Source organism: Nothoprocta perdicaria, unplaced genomic scaffold (assembly GCF_003342845.1).
Source record: "Nothoprocta perdicaria isolate Ctin4 unplaced genomic scaffold, notPer1 scaffold_109, whole genome shotgun sequence".
NCBI classification, from domain to species: domain Eukaryota; kingdom Metazoa; phylum Chordata; class Aves; order Tinamiformes; family Tinamidae; genus Nothoprocta; species Nothoprocta perdicaria.
Genome location: NW_020454194.1, coordinates 569,137 through 579,132, shown reverse-complemented (window position 1 = coordinate 579,132; position 9,996 = coordinate 569,137).

Here is a 9,996-nt window from a genome sequence, read left to right as displayed (position 1 = left end):
ACAAAACAACACCCCCCGAAAAAAACAAACCCAAATAATTTGAAGCAGCAGTCAATGTGCATGTTTTGGCAACCCCCTCTGACAGTGCAGCTGCAGGGACCTATTGCACCTGGGGCTGGGTGCACCACCAGCTCCATCTCTAGCTCATCCCACAGTGGGGAGGAGTGGGGTGAAAAACCCAGCTCCGTCAGCACGAGTGCTCCAGTGGCTGCCACTGCTGATAGGCTTTATAGAAGTGGTGGCGTGAAAGTGGAAAATTTACAGCAAATTCCTGGCAGTGGCAGTTGTGGGAGCTTATTTCTGCCTTTAGAGCACAATGGGAGCTGACAAACCCCAGCCCTGAGCTGTCAAAATGCAGCAGGGCAGGGAGAGGGGAGCGACTCTCTCAGTGCTTTATGAAAGCCAAGACTCAGCAAATGCAAACTCAGTTCTGCAGGGCAGGCAGTGTAGACAGCAAGATGTGCTGACTGCCTTCTCCCAGCAAAAGCAATGGAATATGGCTCAGGAACTGTGGTTAGAAACCTTACATGTGAAAAGTTAGTTAGCTATGGTTGGTGGCAATGAGCATTTTACACCTTGTATCACGACAACCTGCCAGCAGATTTCCTCCTACTCACAGAGCAGATGAATAAGTGACTCCTTACAGTTGCCAAACAGATTTGTGACCATGACTCGTTACTAATATTATCTTTGTTTTCTACATTCTTGGACCCAATTTTAGCTTGTCTGCCTGCTATCAAAAACTGGGCCAGATGAGTGACTCCTGGGAACCTCCTCACAGATGCTCTCAAATGATACAGGATCAGCCCTAGGGCTGACGCAGGTCAACAAGTCAGCTTTAGTCTATCAAAAAGTGAGTATATCACATTCCTAAGTCTTGTATAAGCAGATGAGGAGGAGAAAAGATGTTCGAGAAATTAAAGAACTCGCCAGAAATGAAGACCGTGCTCCTGTCACTCTTACTGCAGGCTAGGACTCCTGAGAACGAGACATAAAACAACTCTAGTCATAATTATGCCAGCAAGGTGGGTATGTCATGGGATATACTAGTTGCTGAGAGCAGACACAGCAAAACAAAAGTAATGAAGGCCACAGGAAAACAAGGGATATGATTAGACTTTGGATATTTAGGGCTGGAGAAAGAGTAGAGGGAAAAAATAATCAAGTTTCATCCAGTACAAATAAATAATTCCATTCATAAGAGACAAATCTTTTATTTCAAGCTGTGTAGGTTGTCAGTGATATGTTAAGTAACAGTAAGAAAAACAACAACAAAAAACACAGAATAATTCCTAATTTCTGAAAATGACAAAACAGTCTTTCATATTTTACCCTTAATGGAAGACAAGAAAATGGCACTTCACATGGTAAAGTATTTTACTGTAGCCAGTTTCAATTTTCTCTAATTAAGAGGCCTGACCTGGCCTATTTCTTGGAAGTGATAACCACCTCTCTTATGGACAGCAGTCCTGAATAAAGGATATCAGCTTGGACATCTAAGAATAGAGCCTTCCAAAATATCAGTATCTATGTTTCTGAAGGCACCCTGAAATCATCTACAAAAAAGTCGTGAAATTAAGATAACTGCTATGTTAAGTGCAGCTTCAGATGACCATAGCATCTCCTTTCTGAGCTGCGTTTTKTTATTGTGGCCTTCTTTAGTTAAAAATTTAAAACGTGAGTTGCATTGACACTGTAATGCAGTAGTTTCATCATAGCAGGAAYGAGGCCTGCAGGGTGAGCACAAGTGTAAATCTTCAATTTAGATAAATGAAGTACTTACACACAACAATTCCTACAACAATAATATTGTCTGAGAATGATAGCAAACACTTATGGAACAATTTTTATGAAATATATGAATCATCTGTCTTCTGGGAAACCTGTTGTAACTTCCTTCTCCTGATTTTGTGTTAATAAAGCAATTTTATTTCTATTTCTTAGCCAGCTGTGGAGAGAAAAGTATTAGCAAAAGCCAGGGTTTAACAATCACAGTCTTGAGAAAGAAATATATGGATTTCGAAGGGGTACAAATAGACTGGGAGCATCTAGGGTTATGGAATAAAGAATAGAGGTGTTTTCCTCAAAATTTGCAAGCTCCCTTTGGAGCTGTGCTGTGGAGCAGGATGCCCATGGAGACTGGCACCCAGTCTGACCCGCTAAGTGTGCCAAGGCTTATTGCCTTTCTGCAGATTATTTGTGACCATTGGCTTCCCAGCAGTAGATGTGAYAGAGATCAGTCATACAGCTTTCATGCTTCTCCTTTGGAAAGATCCCTGGGCCGCATTCTGGCTCTCAGTGGGGATGTAGTTCTGGATGTGATGCTTGCTTGCTATACAGCGTTCTGGGCAGAACAAGCAACTTCAGATTGCTACAGTTCTTTTAACAATTGATTTTATCTGGAAATAAGATTAGGGCTGCCACGACAATATGTACRACCAGTCAATATTTGCCCTGTGAGTTCTCTATGGAAAACCACTCAGGCTTATCTGCGGATGTCCTTTGGTCAACTATCAGAGTCCAATGTGCCTTGACTATATGGTTTGATTGACATTTGTGAGGGATTTGTATGTGTGTATTTTTTGCTTATGTTTGCAAATGGACCATATGATCATTTCTAGATTCAAAACTATGTTTAAAAACAGTGGCTTCTTTTTTTCCAGAAATGTTGTAAAAACTCGTGCTGTATTTTCCTATTCAGACCAGTATTTTCTAATGACACGGGCTTTGTTCAGACTGGATGATAAGAATTTATAAATTCTTTTGTTTTCTTACTTCTCATGCACTAATGTAATGGTAGGTAAAGTAAAAGAAATGTTGCTAATGCACAAAAAACAGTAGAGCTTAGATCTCTGCAATCTTTTCCCTTAAGAAAAAATGAATATATTTGAAAGTACTGGAACAAAATATAAGTGTGGGCAGGAAAGAATTGATAGTGTCTTCTGAATTGTAACATTTTCTAGACTAAATTGATTCTGTTTTCACAAAACTATGAATGTAATTTTGGCATTTAGGTTGTGAACCAGAAAGCCTGTGAAGTCAGTGTGTTTTCCTGTTGTCCCAGTGGATCGTGTGTTAGGGGCTCTGTGGAGATTCAGATTAGCTTGACTGCACTTGGAAAACCGCATCTCACATTCAAATCCCATTTCATCTTTCTAATGTCTATCATCCCTCATCCTTTCCTAAATCTCATTACCTATCCAAGAAGCAGAATAACAAGAATTGCAAGTAAGCCTGTTTCATTCTGCTTCATTTTTGATGTTTGGAAAAGACAGGGATGACTTAAAAGTTAGTGATGAAAGCCCGGGATTGAATGCAATTATGTTCCTCTGATCTCCAGGTAGATTAATATGAGAAAATTACTTTTGGTTAAACACTTGTTWTTTTGTGACCTTTGTTATTGTCTCAAGGCATGTGTTTAAGACAGTCTCTGGCGTTCCTTTGCTCTTTTGGAGAAGATTTCACTTCACTTTTTAGGGAGATTCGGTGGTTCTAAGATCAGTGCTCAATTCCCTCATTCTGTCARGAATGAGGAATTACCTTTCTCCTGCTCCTTCTGCCACATTCACAGATGTGCACATCCTAGGGCAAAATCTGAAATTGCTGAAGTCCATAAGGACYGTTAAATTTGGGAGCAGAGTAGTATATGTATCTGGTATACAGCTCTGGTATGGGGAGGCTGGGGAAGTATATAACCTCCTGTCAGKGGCAGGATTTATTCTAAGAAGAGAGAGGAGAGACAAGGTAATAACAGAGCTGTTAATTTGATGTTTATACTGATGAATAAAGAAGAGCATGAGCTATTGTCAAAGTTAATAATTTGAGCATTCTGCTTACCACTTCAGTGTTTTCTGGATTTCCTTAAACTGAATTTTGGTTATTTTTCTTGTAAATAATACCTTTTTTAAAACAATGCTCAAAACTTCCAAGTGAGAGAGCACTATTCATTAGAGATGTCCAATGAATGCTGATGCTTACCGTGTTTGGCGCTTGAGATAACTGTTTGCATTGACTTTAAAGCTGATCATTTTTTGAAGCAATAACAGATGCTATCTTTTGAAAATTTTTTTAGATATATTTGATCTACTGGTCTGTTAGAGGCAAAATTCTTGGCCTAAGCGGTTGGCAGATTTGCCTTAGTAGGAATATGACAGCAAGGGACCTGGTGAGCTTACAGGAAGCATCAGATTCCATCACCTGAATCATTTCACAAAGTAAAACTGGTAGCCTACCTCCTGACAGCTAGGTACTAAAAATAAACTCTTCAGAGTTATTTATTAAAATGCAATAATGAAGTTTTGACTTCTATACCTCCACACTAATAATCAAGATATTTAGTAAATCAACAGCCTCCAACTTACAAGTGTTTGCTAATGAATATGAAACTGTTTTTGCAGAGCTATGAAAGATTGTCCAAAACATTGAGTGCATCTAGAGAAMAACAGAACGTGGCTGTTTCTACCAGCATTTCATTTGCACATAGGCAGTTTAGAATTAGTCGATGTTTTGAAAATCTTTTTCTGTATTATGCCATAGTGAATATTGTAAGTTCTTTTTTAAAGGCATGTGACATAATTTGCAGTGTGCTTTAGAGACAAATTCATTCAGCAGAGCAATATTATGCCTTCTTCAGAGATGTCTTGGWAGACCTAGGCGTTGTAGACAAATGGTAAATGAGTGAAGCTCTGGAGAGCCACAGATATGCACAGAGGAGTCAGCTGGTAGGGACATGCTGAGCAGCATGGCATTCCYCAGATCAAATCTGTCACCCTGTGTATCACAAAGACAGCAGCGAAGCCTGGAGCAGCATTAGCTAAGAGCAGGGAGAGGAGTCGTCAGGGCAGGGAGCCAGCTCCCTGCACCCCTCCAACATGCAGCTGCAGAGCCCAAGGGCTTTTGCCTTGCGTGATGAGGATGGCAGCTCCCCGTCAGGCTCCTCACTGAGCTCCCACTTGGACAAGTGCCCGGCTGCAGGACCGCGGAAAATGCCCATGGCGGGACCTTCTGACATGGGCATTTCACCAGGCTTCAGCCGCGTGCCGCTGCTGCGGGCGCGCGGCTGTACATATGGCAGAGGACAGGGGCTCCCCAGCTGCAGCAAGCAGGGAGCTATTGTGCCAATGCTGTGTRCTGTGCAGGAGAGAGCTTTCTGCTACCAAGTTCCAGAGTTTCCCCAAAGCTTCTGTCCAGCTTGCAAGGGAAGGATATGAATCTTCTTGACAGTGAGGGTGACAGAGCCCTGGAACAGGCTGCCCAGAGAGGTTGTGGAGTCTCCTTCTTTGGAGATCTTTAAAACCCGCTTGGATGCAGCCCTGTGCCACGTGCTCTAGGTGACCCTGCGTGAGCAGGGGGGGTTGGACTAGATGACCTCTGAGGTCCCTTCCAACCTTCGGCATTCTATGATTCTATGAATTCAGAAGGGCTGAGGCTTCAGCATGAGTTTGTGCCTGAAACACTACAGGAGATAAATGAAAGCTCAAAAAGACCTATGGGTGTCAATAGCTTCTTTGTCTTCCTCCATAGATGTTCTTGGTGTTAATTCATTTACAGTGAATAGTAGCTGTAGTTTTCAAGCTACTGATGTGCAAATGTATCTCTCTGCTCTTCACATCTTTGCTTCAGTCTGAACTAAAACTCCATTCTTTGTTGTTATTATCACACCATAGATGTCCACCTTTCAGCCAAAGCTAGTATGCCAGGCAAGAGTTGGTATTATTATCCATTATTTCTCTTTTATTATTATGTGCAGTGGSTGTGTACTGTGTGGCTGTACCTGAGCTAGTCAATCTGGGCTCCATTGCAGTAGCTGAATATAAAGATGTATGTTAAGATGTGATTTGTCTTCAGTATAAGATGAATAGTCAGATAAATGGGTCAGATGTAGGACTGTCTATATATGAATTGTCCAACTCATATATATAAATTTGCGTTTCAAAATCTGAAGTTAGATGAGATGAAACTTATTCTCCATATGCAGTGACCACTTGTTATCTTCTACTGTGCCGTGTAGAACGTGTTGCCACTTCTATCTTCCCAGCTCTCTCTCCCAGACAGTAATTTCTTCCTCTCTCTTATTTTCTATAAACCACAGAGCAGAGAAACTTGCATTCTTCGCCCTAAGCCAAATGCCCTGGGRTTCTGACCTCTAAGCTACCTGGACACAAATTACAGGAAGAAGCCTCGTTAAAAAAATCTTATTCAGGAAGGTACTTTATCACATTTGTAAAACTCTGTTTTTCTTCCACTGAAGTCGATGTTATGTAGGTACACGTTTAGCCTTACATATACTTTTTCACTTGGTCACAGGTTATATCTTAGTTGCCTGAAATGGTCGCTCTCACACTACATCTCAGACCTGGGAAAAGGGGAGCTGCTTCTCCCTGTTCCAATCAGACGTGTCTGACTGCTATCGACGTTTGCTTGGCACTTCATCACCACAGCGTGATTGCCCACAATCACTCCTTGCACTTCTATTGCACTTCATTCCTTTCGAGCATCTCAGCATGTTTTACTAACAGTACCAGATTCAGTGAGGAACTAGGCGTCTTGTAGCTGATTGATTAGCTGTCTGCTTAATAAAGTCTATCCTTTATATAAAATCTTGGCATCACATTAAAGCTCAAGTCTGATCTGGAAACACATTTTGATTCCTTCCCTTTGTGCAGCTGACAGTAACTCTTACTGTTGAGTTTTGAAAGTGGAGTTATTTATTTAGAGTCTTTATGCTTCACTTTAAGTGCTCGGGTTTGCAGTCTGCTCAAAGTGGAACCAGTTAGCACTGAGCTCGGSAGAGGTAAGCCAAAAGTAAAGGTTCAGCCTATGTCTCTCTAACCACACAGGGTACAGAGAAGTAGCAAGGTCTTTAATGTAGCAATAAGCTAAATTATTTCCATTGGCTATTATTAAATAACTTTCATTTTTAAGCAGCTGCGAATCTTACTGATTGTGTTGTTCCTAAGATGTGATGAGATSTTACAGCCCAATTAAACAGTGTTCTCCAGCAGTCTCACTCAGAATTTTTATGCAAAACCATTGCACTTATTGTATGAGAACAAGCTGTGTTATTAGCTTTTTTCAAACTGTCAAAACATTTAGCAATCCTATCCAGGCTGGTGCTACATGTTTCTTGTTCGCAGAAAGAAAATAGCATGTGTCCRGGGGAAACAGAAATGCAAACTGTTTGTGCAGAAGGCCACTTTTTTCACCTGCAAGGTGATGGGCAACAGAACTAGAGAACCAGTGTGTTTGAGGAGAGGTACTTACCTTTTAAATTTAACCCTTGTATGGTTATCCRGAGTAAAATATATCTAACTTTAATATTCTTTCCTGTGCTACATGAAGGACAGCTATGTAGAGCAGCAGAGAAACTGATTGGGAAATTGTGGGTGAAACATTTTTATTAACCATCCAGGTTATTATCACTGCCAGATGAATTGTGTTTTGAGGTTTGTTCAACACTTCAATACAATTTCCCGACAATTCACACATGTAGATGACATAAAAAGAGAAAAAGCTGCTTTATAAATGTTCCTCACTTAAAGGTTTCCAAAAAAGCTGTTTTCATGAGGGAAGGATAAAAATCAATGTCATTAAAGGAAAAAGTACAACTATCATACAACTAATCTTTGAAAAAAAGTATTCATTTATTTTTTACTTTAGACCAAAAGAGAAATAGAGCTTTTGATAGATTAATTAGGAGCTGAAATGTGTTTATTATCTCCTTTTTTATATTTCTTCACTTTCTGTAGATCACACATGATCTGTCCCTCTCATCTCTTAGATCATTTCTTCATGTACTGACAAAAAGTGCTTTAAAGAGCTCGCAATGCTTGATAAAACACCCATAAAACACTTTGTTTAGGAATTTCACTCCAATATATCTCTTCGATTTGRAAGAGTAGAAGGCTAGAGGAGAAAGGAGTCACTGCCACCTGCCAGATTCTGCCCACCTGCCTGCTGCCTGATTCATACTTCTCCAGAGAGGAGAAATATAATACTGCAAGTGAACAAAGGGAGTCAAATTTGTCCTTGGTAAGCATACATTTATGAAACCACTAATTTTAATGCTTAGGTATTAATCTCCTCTTTCCTTATTTGAAGTCAGCCTTGTGTACATGACAGAATTATTGTCTCAGCAGCAAAATATGGCATTGTATGAATAGTGAGTGCCTGATAGACGCTGACCACTTCTGAAGAGGGTGTCACATTTATGACTGGCTGTATGAAAAATACACAAAATGCAGTCCGTTAATGGATCCTGCAGTGTTGTCTCACCTACTGCTGTCTTGTCACTACCCAGCACAGACTGCTTGCTGGGCTTTAGCTCAGGCATATAAGGAACCCCTTGCTAAGAGCTCATTGATTTCCAAAACATGCAAGACTACAGGYTTTAGCAATCTTTCAATAGCTGATTGAGCTGGTATTTCTAGAAGTGTGCTGTGCCCAGCCTGGGAGAGCTGTCCCTGGGGCACGGTGGAGACAGGAGAAGGCTGTGTGCGGAGGCACTGAGCTGGTGGGACTATGTTCATACCAACTGCAGCTCCTGTGCTTACAAATATTCTCCTTCCACTGACTTCACAGGGGAGTCAGAGGCACATCATTTGGTCTTTTTTTATGGGGGGAAAGGGGAAGAGTTTTAGGAAACACTTGATTTGCCTGTTCAATTGTTCCTCTCCAACAGTGCGGCCATCTCATAGATTCAGCTACTACTGCCTTGGAGAATGGTTGTGCCTAGAGGGGAAAGGAGAAGTGATCCAAGTGATGTTGCTCTTCCCTCCATCCTGTGACCTTCGAGAAGGGCAGCCCGTGGAGGCACAAGGAGGGCAATGGCAGCATTGCAATGCAACGTGGTGCTGGTGGTCCCTGGAGCCACAGAACACCTTGTGCCATGGTTTTCACTGCCAGCCACGTTGATCATTGAGCACATTTGCTGACAGTGCCCACCCTGAATTCAAGCCTGACACAGTTACACCTGATGTGCAGTTATTTTAATGACAGTTGATGTTTTCTTAAATGATAAAGCAGTCAATTAGAAGTTGTTCCCTCCTCCAGTACTCGCAAGAGTCAAAATATAGGAAGGATTAAAAAGTACTAATGAGACTTGATTTAATTTCACTCTTGCTGTTCATTGAAATAAAGAAGAGCTCAGCTTCCTTCATGCTGTATGTAAAATTTGTGGGGAATGGAAGCGATATTAATAATAAAAGCAGTAATGTTAGTAATTTGTAGCTTGCATCTTTGCTCCTCTAAGTTAAGTTTCTATTATCAGAGATAATAGGAACACAGAAAGTATTTTAAGAGACAGAATTGTTTTGCTTTCATGAAAGTATGTTTTGATGTTGGAAGTCAAGTCATGTAAGCAATCAAAAATTGAGGTAATTTTCTGATAAAATGGAAAAATTGAATTCTGTCCATAGGATGGTGACTTGCTATTTGTTCTTYGACTTTGGACAATTTATTGCATTTCTCTCAATCTCATTTCTCTTTCTTCCTTCCTTCTATGTGAATTACATGTTTTTGTAGTTACTGACTACCTCTCATGTTGTACAGAGCCCAGGCTAGGGGAAACTCAATTCCAGCATTACAGTTCAAACATTAAATGAAAAAAACCAAAACTGTAAACAAGAACTAGTCTTCTCCTTTCTGATAATGATTGGAATAAAAAGATGAGAATCACGACCCTGAGTGTGATAGGAGCTGCCAGTGACTTTTCTGAGTCTGTATTAGCATTTGCTATTGTGTTAGTGAAACTGTTTCTTTTGGTAAAGAAACACACTTATAGTCAGCAAATACCAGAGGAAAAAGTGATCTTAAAAGGAGTCCATCAACCAGAGTGACTAGTACAGTTCTCAGAGTACCTGTAGGAGGCATTATGTGTCTAAGAATATCTAGCTACACAACACTTGGCTGCTTTTGTCCTCCGGAAATGCCATGAGTTCCGTCTACAAATAATGGATTGTTGCTTTGCTGGCATCTCAGTGAACATCAACACTGACT